The sequence below is a fragment of the Alligator mississippiensis genome, chromosome 5 (assembly GCF_030867095.1).
Source record: "Alligator mississippiensis isolate rAllMis1 chromosome 5, rAllMis1, whole genome shotgun sequence".
Classification (NCBI taxonomy): Eukaryota; Metazoa; Chordata; order Crocodylia; family Alligatoridae; genus Alligator; species Alligator mississippiensis.
Genome location: NC_081828.1, coordinates 2,789,923 through 2,805,516, shown reverse-complemented (window position 1 = coordinate 2,805,516; position 15,594 = coordinate 2,789,923).

The following is a 15,594-nucleotide window of genomic DNA, read 5'->3' as shown; positions in this document are numbered from 1 at the left end:
CTGTGGAAAAATGACTTTCTTGGTGCGCTGGCAGAAATAATAATATTAACAATATAAGAAACACTTTTCAGTTTTTCTTTTTGAAACAAACACGACACTTCTAATTAGGCATAACATGTTTCATTTGGGGGTGTTTTTTACTTGTATTTTATTGTTATAAAATCTAGCCAAATTTCAAAATAAAGCATCATTTTGGAATAAAAAGTGTAATGGTTGTGTTTTGAAAATGTAGCAACAATTTTTTGTTTTTTTGGTGGGATCTCCATTTTTCACAGCTGAAACTATTCATGAAATTTATCCTGAATGTACATATAGTTTTGGTCAACCTAAAAATGCATTTTTTTGGCAAATAAACAATCTGTCTCAAAGTGTTGCCCAGTTTTTGTTAGAAGTAGGTGAGGAGTCTAACAAAGGTTAAAAGCAGGGATGAGTGGGGAGGAGTGTAGTTCACATGACAGCCAGACTCATAGTCCTCGCTGTCAACAGGTTTCTTACAAGGTGTGTCACAGCGTCAGCAGCAGCTCAGATCAGTGCCACTCACCTCTGCCGTGCCATGCCCTTTGCCTTCCATGCCTTTTGTTCCCCATTCCCCATCTCCAAAGCACTGCCAACCAGCTGCTGGTTTCCCTTTACACTGGGGCAGGATGTGTCTGATACAGTAGTGCAAAGCACCCCGCACAGGAAGAATTGTCCACTGGCCTTTCAGCCTTTTCAAATGCCTACTGAATGGGCACAGCAGACCACTGAATCCAGGTGAGCATGCTTCCAAAAACATTTGTTTGTGTTCAGAAAGGACACAAATCAATTGTGAACCTCCTTATGACTTGTGGACACATTGCTACAATATTGACTGGTTTGGGAATAGAAATATCCAATGTGGAGAAACCATGAGGTTCATAAACTTCACCATTAAAAACAGAAAAGAGTAACGATTGCTAAATAGTACCTGCTATAGTACTGTTAACCATGTCTCAGGACTTACCTAAAGAAAAAAGTACCTTCACTGATACTGTAACATTAACGTTAATACTAGATTTTAAGCAATGACTGCAGAATACTTACCCAACCAGTCTGTTATTTCACTGTTTCCAAGGCAAAACTGCCAGCTGCTGCTGCCAAGCAAATATATTACTAAGGCTTTTCACTTGTCATTCTGTTCGCACTATGTACATGATCTTCATTCCCAACATTTCACTGTGAGATGGATGAGTTATGCATGTTAAGCCATCATGCTCCTTCTGTAGGTGACCCACTTCCAGTCAAATTCACTGTGAGGTTGTGGTCTTTGTGCTGAAATTCAAATGTTTGATAACTGGCATGAGGCCATCGGCTCTGAATACACCGCAGTTCTTTGGGGACAGATTGTACCATACACAAGAAAACTCTCAGAGGGAATAAGTAATTCTTTAGGTCAAGGGTGTTAAACATAGGGTAGATCTGGCCTGCAGAGCCAGGTCATCAGACTTCTGCCCTGACTCTGGCTGCAGCGGGGGACCTTCCTGCAGCAGCAGCCAAGCACCTGCACAAGACCCAGGGTGCTGATGCCCAAGCAGAACCGCGGCTTGTTCTGTGGCCTGGGTGAGAGCTGTGATGCTGGAGCCACAGCAGCACCGCAGGAAAAAGCCTACAGCATCAGGCAAGTGCCCACGGTGTTGGACGTCTTCCTGTGGTACTGCTGGCATGCCTCCCAGGCACTTGGTTCCTGCCTCAAGAAGAAGCCACAGTACTGCTGGCTCCAGTGGTACAGCTTTCATTAGTTTTTTGATTATAGGAAAATAATAGAGTGATTCTTCTGTTGCAAAGAACTTGGAAAAGACCACAGCAGGTCAGAATGCTTTTGGCATGATGGATTCCTATTTGAAATATCTGGGTTTATTCTGTGAATCACGTGTAGGCACTTGTACACCTACCAGTGCTAATTTTTTCCAGCACAGTGTAACACCCTTAAAAGGATCTTGCAGCATGCCAAAGTATCACAAGCATGCTGGTTGAGAATCACTGGGTAAGATATTCAGTTACCAGTAATGTGAGTGTGCACAGGTCTATTGAGATTTTTCTTTTAAAAGAAAGGATGTAAACTCATTCTTCAGGGTATAAACCAAACACTAACTAGCTGGAATTAGGAAAATTCTCCTGTAGAGAGGTTTTTCTCTAACTGTCCACTACAGAAGTTTTTGCACCTTCTCCTGAAGTAGAAGTACAACACCTCAGATATTAACTGTTGTCAAGTTGTCCATAGGCATCACAGCAAACAAGAGTTTTTAAGGATGGATTTGATCAAAAGTAATGAAGTCGTTTCACGGATATTTACAGCAAGCTCCTTCAGACATAAGGAAAAGCACAGGAAAAAGTTAGATATTGTTTAAAAATCTAAAAAGCATTCACTGGATGCTGATCTCATAGGCCAGTTAAACGCAAGAGTCAACCTCCCCGTACGGAATAAGAGATGACTGGTAAAGTGGAGATAAACTGAAGGACTTAGAAACAAATAGCAAGGAGCTTACGTTTGGTATGACACAGTAGATGCGTCTTTGGATGGGCACATAAAGACAGGTGACAGGGTCAAAGCAATAAGCTAGAAAAATGATCTTTGCAACAGCATTCTAGTTGGATATCATGGAGATAAAGAATAAATAATCATAATAAGCATCTGCATCTATTCACTTCCCCAGTGAACTTCTTTACAGTAAGCAGGGTCTTAATACCACAAAATGGAGTCATAGGATTAGGGGGCACGTTTCTCTGACAACTGCATGGAAGGAGCTCCTCATTAAAGTGAAGTGAACAAAGACACCTCATTGTCCTCTTCTTGTGTCCATCCTTAAAACAATCCTCTGTTATGACGCCTGTAACAACTAAAACTGGTTGAACAGGTAGTGTTCTGCCACTGCTGCTAATCGTGCCAACCAGTATCCACTCACTGTTACCTTTTGCTTCCTTTAGCTGTATCTCATCCTACACTTAAACTGTGAACTGTTTAGCAATTACCTTCTCTTTGTTATAAGTCTGTACAGTGCTAGCACAACAGTGCTCAGGCAGGAGCATCCGGGCATTACAACAGCAACAAAAGCAATAATCCTAACAGAAGAAGAACCAGTTCCAGAAGAACTGGTATTTCAAAGCTGGAAAAAAGCATATTTTAAATTAAATACTGGGAACTGTTGTACTGTTTTCTTTGATCAAACATTAACAATTTGACCTGAAGTCATGATAGCTGTTGTTTAGACACGGGCTATTGGCCAAATTGGACCTGGTTTTTCTTCTGCTGATTTCAAAGTCCAGGTCACACATGTATATTCCAAAAGAAATACAAGCATTTTCCAACACAAATACTACTTTTTCCTAAAGGAACCAAAATCTTTGGCAGCAATACAGCATTCAGTCCCACCGTGACAATCCAGCAGGAATGCAAAATGCAAGAGAAAAGATTTGAGTACAGGAACAGATTTTATCAATAAACTAAAAAAACTATTGTGGCAAAACATGTCCCTTTAACTCTGTTTAGTCTGAAATGCCCAAAATTTACCTTAAAATAACACTGTTTTAAAAAATAAAAATTGTTTCTGGTGGAGTGTTTGCTTAAAATACAAGTCCATTAAGAGCCCAGTTTCTTTTTCCACTAATTCATTCTCCGGTTTCATGTAAAATTACAGTTTCTCATGACATTTCCTGGAGAATGAGAGTCATATACATTTAATTGTCCATTATACAGAAACATACTTAGGTACTCAGATTAAAGGAAAGCCACTAAGTCTTTTTTCAAACCTTTCTAAAACTAGGTGCATTCTCTATGGACAATATAACCAAGCCCGTTGAAGTCAATGACAAAATTCCCATGCACTTCAACCGTGTCAAGATTTTACTCCATGTGTTTTTGTTTACATAAGGAGTGTAGGATTGGGCCCCTCTGCAGTGTCTCCTTTGATTTTTATCCACATTTTACAGACAGGAAAACTGAGGCACAGAAGATTACATTCCTGGAAGTAAGGGGCAAAAAGTCCAGTGAGTGCATTAGGGATGCATCTACTTATCCCAGGGCTGAATGTCCCCAAGAAATGCAAGCATGTCAACTCCACGGCAATCACTAAGACAGACCCTTGATTCTTAACCCTGTGCTTTCAGTTTAAAACATCCCAGTTAAAACTGCTGCTATTTTTTTTGGCCTGCACTCCCTCCTGCTCTGCTTTGCCAGAGGTGTCACAAGCATAAGGGAAACTGTCCAGAATTATGTTCTATCAGCAGCGACCACCACATGGATTGAAGTAAGAAAACCAGTGTCTGCAGAAGGGATTCTCTATTTGAGGAAGATAGATACATACGGACTTCTAATATTTACATGTAGTTGCAACACATTTACTGAAGCTCAAATCCTAATTGGAGGTCCCACTGACTTCACTTACATGGTTTAGATGAGTAAGGCATGCACGATTTAGCCCTCTGGGCTGAGGCTAAAACCACAGTCATCGGTTAACCAATTCAGCGAGTGCTAAAGGTTCTACAGTGGCAGTTTTTATAAGTTTTTCTACTTGAGGGGGGAAAATACACATGGACCCAGTAGCACTGACTTTATATAAGCAAGCAAACTCCCTGGGCTTTATATTTAGCAAGCTTACAACAATTGAAGCACTGGGTGCCTTAGGGCTAATGCACTGCTGACCTCAAAAAGACATTTTCAGATCAGTGAGCACTTTGCCTTCTTTTCCAAAATAATATAATGAAACATTCTTTAAAGCAGCATAAAATAATCTTACAAAGTACTGAAGTACATCTTATTGACTGCTCCTTCACCGCCTGCAGGACTTGATGCAGTTCTCACTGAAGTCAATGGGAATCTTTACTGATTAGCAATGCACAGGGTGTGATGGACTGGGGGTTTTTTGTAATATTTTTGTAGTAAAATGTGTTTTTGGGGGGGGTTGTTCTTTTTTTACAATAATATTGCATGCCTCGGTTTCCCTGATTTTCTTGCACACTAAGAAAGAATGGGTTGCCGTTACCGTGAATTAGAGTTGGGAGCTTTGCACTGAAGTGGCTACTAGAATGGATCCATCCAGAATACAGTGGCTATGTTTATGCAAGACGATGTACTGGACCACCGTTGGATACAAGCCCCAGCACCTGAAGACTCCCTGCTTTCTTGGGTACCCAGAAGGGCCATCAGAGAAATTCCAGGACAAGAGACTGGCTCAGAAAGGAAATTTCTAGAGACACAAGGTGGGGTGGAGAAAAGCAGGACACGGAGAAAAAGCAGCCAGGGCTATTGGTCCGTCTGGAACGCTACCTAAGAGTTGACCACAGCAGGACTCTGCAGGCTGTGCTGCAGGAAGAATGAATGGCCTGCTTTACTGCGTGTGACTTTGGGTGCAGTCCATACCCTTAAAGAGGTAACATTCCTCCAAGAACTGTGCCAGAAGGTAGCTCTCAGGAGGACCAAAGAGAGCCAGAGGGTGTAGAGACAGAAGGCCTGGTCTGAGCCAAGGAGCCAGGAGATCATAGAATTATAATACCATAGACAATGAGGGCTGGAACAGACCTCAGGAGGTCACATCTAGTCCAATCCCCTACTTCAAGCAGGACCAGCCCCAACTACATTCTCCCAGCCAAGGCTTTGTCTACCCGGGTCTTGGAAGCCTCCAAGGATGGAGCTTCCACAAATCTTTCTGGGTAACCTGTCCCAGTGCTTCACCGCCCTCCTCATGAGACAGTTCTTCCTAATATCCAACCTCAACTTTCCTTGCTGCAACTTGAGCCCATTGCTCCTTGTCCTGTCGTCTGCCCCCACTGAGAGCAGCCCAGCTCCATCCTCTTTGCAGCCCCCCTGCAGGGAGGTGACGGCTGCTATTCAATCCCACCTCGGTCTTCTCTTCTACAGACTAAATCAGCCCAGTTCCCTCAGCCTCTCCTCACCAGCTCCTGAACCATTTTTGTTGCTCTCTGCTGGACCCTTGCCAATTTGTCCACATCCTTTCTGTAGTGGGGGGCCCACAACTGAACACAGATGTCGCCTCACCGGTGCTGTATAGAAGGGAAGAATCGCTTTCCCTTCTCTGCTGGCAACGCTCCTCCCAATGCAGCCCAATCTGCAGTTAGCCTTCTTGGCACCAAGGGCACACTGTTGGCTTATATTCAGTTTATTGTCCCCTGTCACCCCCAGGTCCTTTTCTGCAGTGCTGCTGCCCAGCCAGTCGGCCCCCAGCCTGCCCCGGTGCATGGGATTGCTCCGTCTTAAGTGCAGGACTTTGCACTTGTCCTTGTTGAACTTCATGGGATTGCTTTCACCCACTCGGGAAGCGATGCCTGGGCTGGCTTCAAGGAGGTACTCAGAAGACACCACACTAAGACTAGGAGTCCCAGGGAAGAGTTCCTCTGGAGGATTCGTGCAGGTAGTGGTAGCACTCAGATTCCCAGGTTACAAGTGTAACCCTGGTGCTTTTGAAGGAGTTCTGGTAGGTGTGGAAGCCCTTCTTGCCAAGGGTCAGTATATAGCCAGCTCTCTAAGGAGAGGTTTACAGTGTTTTGCCAGGAGAGAGGTATAAACTTTGGGAAGCTAACTGAGGCACAGCTGATCAAGCCCAGAGCCTTGAACCATTTCCAGATCAGGTACAAGGACAGCAGTCCAATTTGCAAGTAGAGGAGAGGATGGTGTCCAAGGTAGGCAGTGTTATTGATGTCCACAGGCCCCAAAACAGCAGCTGAGCTTCCTCACGACCCATTTCCCTAATATTGAGCTGGAGCAGCTTAATTCTGAGCTGGAGCAGCAGAGGCTGATTCTGAAAGAAAAGGAGCTTTACGGGAAGAAGCTTTGGATGGAGGTAGAGCAAGAAAAGCTGGAACAGAAGGAGAAAAAAAGAGAAGATGAGGTGCGCTTGTAGAAGAAGCAGAAAAAATATGGGGTGCAAGAGCAAGAGACTGGCTTGAAAAGGAGAGTCCCAAAATCCAAGAAAGTAGAGGTGCACCGATACATCAGCCCTCTAGCGGATCGGCACCAATATAAGGAAAATTGACAGTATTGGCAATCGGCTTTTTTTGGCTGATGTAGCTAAAAATATGGCCAATAAATGCCACGTGCATGCGTGCAGCCGCAGCGCAGCATGCAGGCAGCCAGGAGCGCAGCCCAGCAGCGTGGAGAGCAGCTCAGTCTGGCTGGTAAGTCTGTTGTGAGGGAAGGGAGATGGGGGGGGTGCAGATTGAGGCCCCAGTGGCAAGGGAGGGGGTGGGGCTGGGGCAGGTGCTGCATAGCTGGAGCGGGGCACGGGACAAAGCCGTGAGTGGCTCATCCGGGAGGTGTGGGGAGGGGGGTCTGCCGCTGCACGCACCACGGGAGGGAATGGGGAGCATGTGCTTGGATCTGCACATGGAGCAAGGGCAGGCTGCCGCTGCAGGATACGGCCGGGGCTGCGCTGAGCAATTTCCTGGGGCTGGGGGGAGGGGGTGTCAGGGCTCTGCTTGGGGCAGGTGGCGGCAGTGCTGGGAGGGGGGCTATGGCGAATTTTGGGGTGGCTGCAGCCCCACCCCGTAGCCTCCCTCCCAGTGCCACCGCCCACCTTGATTGCTGCCCTGCCCCAGCCCCCCACTGGGAAGATCTTGCCCCCCGGACAAGCTGCTCACACCTCCATTGCGCCCCCTGCCCCACTGTGCAGCACCTGCCCCTGCCCCAGCCCCACTCCCCCCCTCACTGCAGGGGCCTCGATCTGCACCCCACACACACCCCTTCTCTCCCCCCACAACAGACTTACCAGCCGGGTGCCACTCTCCAAGCAGCTTGGCTGCATATTGGCAATCGGATTGGTATCGGCCGATATGGCTCGTTAAAAATCAGCTATCGGTATCGGCGCCAAAAATCTCTATCAGTGCACTCTTCAAGAAAGTGATGTGGGGGGGCCCAGGTGGCCAACAGCTGCAGGGACCAAAAGGCACCCAGCACCAAGGATCCCAGGGATCACTGACTCTAGAAGCTACAATTGGCTTCAAGGGGGCAATCAAAGAGACTGTGCTAAGGCTAGGAGTCCCAAGGAAGAGCTCCTTGGTGAGATCCATGGCATAGGGCTTGTGCATTCATGCAAAATAAGGATGAGTGTTTAAAAGTAGTGTTCATATTCAGTACAGAGATTGTACTGTGCAGGCCGTAATATTTAAATATGGTAGAAATAGCATTTGTTATATTTGGTCTATGTTCAGATCATATAAAAGATGCATACACACTCTTACAAGTATCTAAATGCCAGCAGGTTTCTTGAAAGTTCCCCATTTGCAGGCTAGCATGTAAACTATACTAAGCTACAAGAAACTGGGATACTTTTTCAGGCTTTCAAAGAGAGCACTTGCCTACGGATTAGTCAGGGTTTCCACTACTGGGAAGGAGAACAGTATTTTTGATATTCCTAACACTTGGCTGAAGTCAAGAATAACATACTTATGTGAGAGGGCTCAGGCTTGGGATCTGGAGCAGGCCCCAGGTTTTATTATACATTATTATGTTCCGAGCTGAAGACTCCTTTTCTTTCTTTTTCTTGATCTATTCTCTGAGAAATTATTTTATGTGTTGTTTTATATTGGGAAGTCACTTAATAGGATATTCTGCTATCATGCCTGCTCTAGAATTTGAGTGGGTCATATAACTTTCTCTGTAGTTGTTATAATTGAGTTGTATTATTTTAGGTACTTGCTGATAATCTATTCATCTATTTGTCTGTGGTACTTGTAAGACCTCCCATTACCATAGTATCTCAAAGTGTTTCTAGGACTTTTAATGTCCGTATCATAGAATCATAGACTCATAGATTCATAGATTCATAGATGTTAGGGTCGGAGGGGACCTCAATAGATCATCGAGTCCGACCCCCTACATAAAGCAGGAAAGAGTGCTGGGTCTAGATGACCCCAGCTAGATACTCATCTAACCTCCTCTTGAAGACCCCCAGGGTAGGGGAGAGCACCACCTCCCTTGGGAGCCCGTTCCAGACCTTGGCCACTTGAACTGTGAAGAAGTTCTTCCTAATGTCCAGTCTAAATCTGCTCTCTGCTAGCTTGCGGCCATTGTTTCTTGACTCATAGAATCATAGAAGTCGGGTGGGAAGGGACCTTGTAGATCTTCAGGTCCGACCCCCTGCCTGGGCAGGAGGGAAACTGGGCTCAGTTGACCCCAGCCAGGTAGGCATCAAGCTGCTTCTTAAAGCCCCCCAGGGTAGGAGCCAGCACCACTTCCCTTGGAAGTCGGTTCCAGATCCTAGCCGCCCTGACTGTGAAGTAGTTCCTACAGATGTCTAATCTAAACCTACTCTCCAACAACTTGTGGCTGTTATTCCTTGTTATCCCGGGGGGCACTAGGGGAAACAAGGTCTCCCCCAAACCCTTCTGGTCCCCCCTAGTGAGTTTATAGATGGTCACCAGGTCCCCCCTCAGCCTTCTCTTGTGGAGGCTGAACAGGTTCAGGTCCCGTAGCCTCTCATTGTAGGGTCTGCCCTGCTGTCCCCGGATCATGCGGGTGGCCCTCCTCTGGACCCTCTCAATGTTGTCCACATCCCTCTTGAAGTGGGGTGCCCAGAACTGGACACAGTACTCCAGCTGTGGCCTGACCAGTGTCGCGTAGAGGGGAAGGATCACCTCCTTGGCCCTACTTGAGATGCACCTGTGGATGCATGATAGGGTCCGGTTGGCCCTGCCGACCATGACCTCGCATTGTCGGCCCATGTTCATCTTGGAGTCAATGATGACTCCAAGATCCCTTTCTGCCTCCGTGCTCTCAAGAAGGGAGTTTCCCATCTTATAAGTGTGCTGCTGGTTACTACTGCCCAAGTGCAGCACCCTGCACTTGTCCGCATTGAAACGTATCCTGTTTTTGTTAGCCCACCCCTGCAACCTATCCAGGTCTTGCTGCAGTCTTTCGCTCCCTACTAGCGTGCCCACCTCACCCCAAATTTTGGTATCATCAGCAAATTTGAACAGGTTGCTTTTCACCCCGTCGTCCAAATCGCTGATAAAGAAATTGAACAGTGCGGGCCCAAGGCCCGAGCCCTGGGAGACTCCACTGCCCACTTCCCCCCAGGTCGAATATGACCCATTCACCACCACCCTCTGAGTATGACCCTTCAGCCAATTCGCAATCCATCTGACCGTGTAGGCATCGATGCCACAGTCGCCTGGTTTTTTAATGAGGATGGGGTGGGAGACAGTGTCAAAGGCCTTGCTGAAGTCCAGAAAGACTACATCCACGGCGACACCTGCATCCAATGCTTTTGTGACCTGATCGTAAAAGGCAATCAGGTTGGTCTGACATGACCTGTCCCTAATGAAACCATGCTGGTTGCCCCTGAGCATCATCCCCAATGCCGGCCCATCACAGATGTGCTCCTTCATGATCTTCTCAAAGAGTTTCCCCAGGATTGAGGTAAGACTGACGGGCCTATCGTTGCCCGGGTCCTCCCTCCTCCCTTTTTTAAAGATGGGGACCACATTGGTATCAATGTACTGTAATGTGTTTTTACCTTTTTAATAATTTATAAAAATTTAAAACACACATATTAAGGTATGTGTCTTAGGGGAGTTACAAAATTCATGTGATGTAGCAATTAACTATTCTGTTATGTCAGATTAATCATGGAAAAATGGTTGAATACTTCAACTGGGTCATCTTAGACAATAGTCAGTTCTGTTCATTTTAGTAACTGAGGTACATTTTCACTGCTTTGTATTCCTCTTTGCACTTCAGAGGCAACGTAGTTAAACGGGAGAGCATTTTACTCCCGCGTGGGTACCATCGAAAGAATCGCTTGTGCATTTCCAGTCAGTTACACCCAACAATCCCATTTACGTCCATATGGCCCCTGCCACGTGTTACACTTAAGACATGATTCACCAATAAATCATGTCTTAAATTGTAACCCAGCCACACATTAAAGCAATCAATGGCATCATAAAATAAGGAATACACCACAAAGTTTTTCCACAAAAAATGTGTAAGCTGTTCCTGTCGTGCCATTAATTGAATGTGTGGCCAGGTGCGCCTTTGTGACTGCAAGCCCCGTCAGCTGGTGGGGCTCCCAGCTGCAGGAGTGCACCACACCTGCGAGCCCCATCAGCTGACATGTCTGAGAGCCTTATCAGCTGCGGGCTCCCAGCCTTGGGGGTGCATGTTGCACCCCCATGGCTGGGAGGCTGGATCAGCTGATAAGGCTCCCAGGCTGAGGGGGGCATGGTGCATCCCCACAGCCTGGAGCCTGTATCAGCTGACAATGCTCCCAGTTGCAGACGCTTGATATTTTCTGATGCAGGGGTAGCCCAGGGTTCATGATCCCAGGCTCTCCCTGCACCAGCAGTAAGGTGTGATGGGATCTGATGCTGGATCCCTCAGGCACACTTCCTGCCACGCACATGTGGCATGGCAGGAATGCAACGGCATAGACCGTGCATCAGATCCCATCGCACCTTTACCTGAACATCTGGCAGGAGGCATCAGTAATCAGGGTGTGATCCAAAGACAATGGAGTATGATAAGTATAAGTGGGGAAATAATTTGCTTGTAGAACTTTTATTATGAGCAGGGATCCTGGTGTTCTCTGATTTAAAAAAATCCCCGATTATTGGTTTAAAAAAAGTTACTGTGAAGCCACATTTTTCTGTACTTCAAATGAAACACTACATATATATATAGTTATATATATATAGTGGTCTTTCATTTAATTATGGAAGCATATAGACTTCGGGTTAGTTTTTTTTAACTGAAAATTGGGGATTTTTTTAAATCAGAGAAAACCAGAATCCCTAATAATGAGTGATGATATATGATAATTAAAGAAGACAGCCTATCTCATAGCTCAGGTAGAGTTTGCAGACTTGAAAGTTAGAAACATTTTGTTTACTAGTAAACTGGACATGCTTGGTTTAGAAATAAGTAAAAAGCAATAAACCTTGGATGGTTGCCTTTTTGAGAGTTATTCTTAAGAAAAGAACTAAGTTTTAAAGCTGCCTTTAGGCTGCGATGACTTGTGCATTACCCTGTTTGCCAGTTCAAGCAAACATTAGTCCTTTTTCATTTGTTAGAGTTCAGAACAATGCTTTGGAGTTTATATGGTTCTCTGGAAAGGGTCATGGGGCCAACAAGATTAAGGCCAAAGCAAGCAGCAGCAGGGTTAAGGAGTTTAGAACTGAAAACACAGGTGAGGAGATCCGGCCCAGTGATTCCCATGCACCTGCTATGTAATACCAGCAAACTCTTGTCTTAGATAAATTTAGCCCTGGGATAAGTAGATGCATCTCTAATGCATCCTCTGGGGTCTGCCACTCACAGAGGGCTGCATTTAATCCACTGTTCCTCAGTTTCATTATCTATAAAATGTGGGTAATGGGACTTATCCATGTAGGAAAGTGCCATGAGATCCCAAAATAAATGGTTTAAGAAAAATATAAAGTATTGTTATTTTTATTTTAAACTGAAGATCCTGATTGATATGCTTAATATTTCTATACGTGAAAATTATCAAAATGTCTGTGATAAGCATCTGTTTTCAACGGTTTTAAACATACTTTTTAAAAAATGCAACATTTTAAAATTGGACAAACAGCATAAATTACCAGATCAGAAGCAATTATTTTCTCAAGATCTAGGGCATATCAATTTTCCCTTTTATGTTTTCAGAGAGGAAAATTACTTCTTTCAGATGCTATTTTGTGTATATAACCCTTGATTTATATTATATTAAAATTTACAAGTGATTATTTAATAATCTGAATTAACAGCTTTCTATTAAAAAATATGATCATGTTTGTTAGTAGCTGCTTTTCCATATAATACTATATTTTCTCACGTACAGCATACATCTTTTTTCCAAAACTAGCCTTCCAAAATTGGGGTGCACATAAACAGCAGGGAAGCTGCTCTTCTGCCCAGGATAAAAGCACCCTGCTTTGGTTCCTGCTTTACAGTTCAGTAGCTGTTACATTGCTATTCAGGCAGCTGAGGGAGTCAGTTGACTTCATGGCTCATTGTTCTTCACTCCAGAGGTGTTAATGATCTTCTCTCCTTTTTAATACTCTTAATGTTCCACTAATCAAGTTAACCTTTCTTAAGGCAAGTTGGCTGTCTGCTAACTGCTCCTGGCCTCTGGCCTCCAATTTCACAGCCTTGGAGAGTGCTTAGGTCTTTTCAAAATCATTGACCCACCCATGGAGTCTGCCTTCAGCAGCAGCTGGAGTTTCAGCTTTAGTTAAGCAGGAAAGGGAGGGTGGCTGAGATAAATCTTCCTGGTTCTATATAGCCACATCGCTGGAAAAATCTTTTTTTTTTCATTCTGCCCTTCAAAAACAAGGCGTGTATCCATCGCAAAGCTGGCACGTCAATCAGCAATGCAGAAGTCTTCGACTTTAGGAAAGCTGACTTTAACAAGCTCAGGAGGCTTGTTGACAAGGCCCCAAGGGACCGTGACACAACAGGGAGAGGAGTTCAAGAGGAGCAGTTGCTCCTTAAGGGAGCGATCCTGAAAGCACAAGGGATGTCTATCCTACCTCGGCGGAAAGGTAGCAAAAGGGCACAGCAGCCACTTTGGCTCAGCAGGGAACTTGTGGACCTCCTACGTCTCAAAAGAAAGGCTTATAAGGGATGGAAGACAGGAATCACCACAAAGGAGGAGTATTCTGCTCTGGTCTGCACCTATAGGGAGCAAACCAGGAAAGCCAAGGCTGCAACCGAACTCCAGCTGGCTACACGTATCAAGGACAATAGAAAGCCCTCTTCAGTTATATGGGGAGTCGGAAGAAAAGCAAGGGTAACATCGGACACCTGCTAAACCAAATGGGACAACTGACACCCAGGAAAAAGCAAACCTGCTTAATGGGTACTTTGCGTCGGTTTTTCATCAGCCCAAAGGAACCGCCCTGCCTAACATGATGTGGGATGGCTGGAGTGCGGGTGAATTGATATCCAGCATCGGTGTAGACCACATAAAGGAATATCTTGAGAGTCTGGACACCTTCAAGTCAGCTGGCCCTGACAGTTTACACCCCAGGGTACTTAAGGAGCTGGCAGGCATCGTAGCCCAGCCCCTGGCAAGGATCTTCGAGTGCTCCTGGTGCTCAGGTGAAGTACCCAAAGATTGGAAGAAGCCCAATGTGGTGCCCATCTTCAAGAAAGGGAGGAAAGTAGATCTGGGGAACTACAGGCCCATCAGCTTGACCTCTATCCCTGGAAAGATTTTGGGAAAAAGTTATTAAAGAGACCATTCTAGATAAGCTGGCTGATGGCAACATCCTGAGGGACAGCCAGCATGGGTTTGTTGCAGGTAGGTCTCGCCTGACCAATCTCATCTTCTTCTATGACCAGGTGACATATCACCTGGATAAAGGATAAGAGATTGATGTCATATATTTGGACTTTAAAAAAGCCTTCTATCTGGTGTCCCATGATCTCCTCACGGAAAAATTGGCCAATTGTGTCCTCGGCTACACCACAGTCCAATGGCTGGGGAATTGGCTCCGTGGTTGGACCCAGAGAGGGGATAGCAGACGGAAGTAAATCATTGTGGTGCACTGTGACCAGTGGGGTCCCCAAAGGCTTTTTCCTTGGACCCGTATTCTTCAATGTCTTTATTAAGGATGTGGAGACTGGTGTCAGAAGTGGACTGGCCAAGATCGCTGATGACACCAAATTTTGGGGTAGAGCGTCCACACCCAAGGATAGGCTAGTGATCCAGTCTGACCTTGATAGGCTTAGAAAGTGGGCAGATATAAACCTGGTGACCTTCAATATGGAAAAATGCAAGTTACTCCACCTCGGGGGGGGAAAAACCCCACATCATGCTTATAGGCTCGGCAGTGCTACGCCCACTAGCACCACAGCCAAAAGGGACTTGGGGGTCATGACTGACCACAAGATGAACATTAGCCTTCAATGCGATGTCGCAGCTGGTAAAGCGAGTAAAACTCTGGCTTGCATCCAGAGATGCTTCTCAAGTAAATCCCAGGATGTCATCCTCCCGCTGTGCTTGGCCTTGGTGAGGCCACAGCTGGAGTACTGCATCCAATTTGGGGCCCCACAATTCAAGAAGGACATGGAGAAACTGGAGAGAGTGCAGAGGAGAGCCACGCGCATGGTCAGAGGTCAGGAGAACAGGCCTTATGAAGAGAGGCTGAGAGCCAGGGGACTCTTCAGCCTGGAAAAGCGCAGGCTCAGGGGTGATCTGGTGGCCACCTATAAGTTCATCAGGATCTGGGGGAACGTCTGTTCACCAGAGCACCCCAAGGCATAACAAGGTCCAATGGTCACAAGCTCCTAGACTAAACAATCCTAGTTCTTCCAACCTTTCCTCGTGTTTCATGTTTTGTAGACCCCTAATAATTTTTGTTGTTCTCCCCTGGACTCTTTCCAACATACTTATTGGCCTGAATGCAAGGAAAACTGGGTCAAAGTACCTGGCCTGTGTTACATCAGAGGTCAGATCAGATAGCCTACTGTTTACCTCTAGCCTTAAAAATCTACGAATCCACAAATGAAATGATCCTGATTCTCAACTGCCTTGCACAATGTATAATCATCTGTGATAACCAGAGTGAGTACAAAGTGGATTTAAAGTGCTAGCAAATCAAATCAGCTTACCCCGTGTC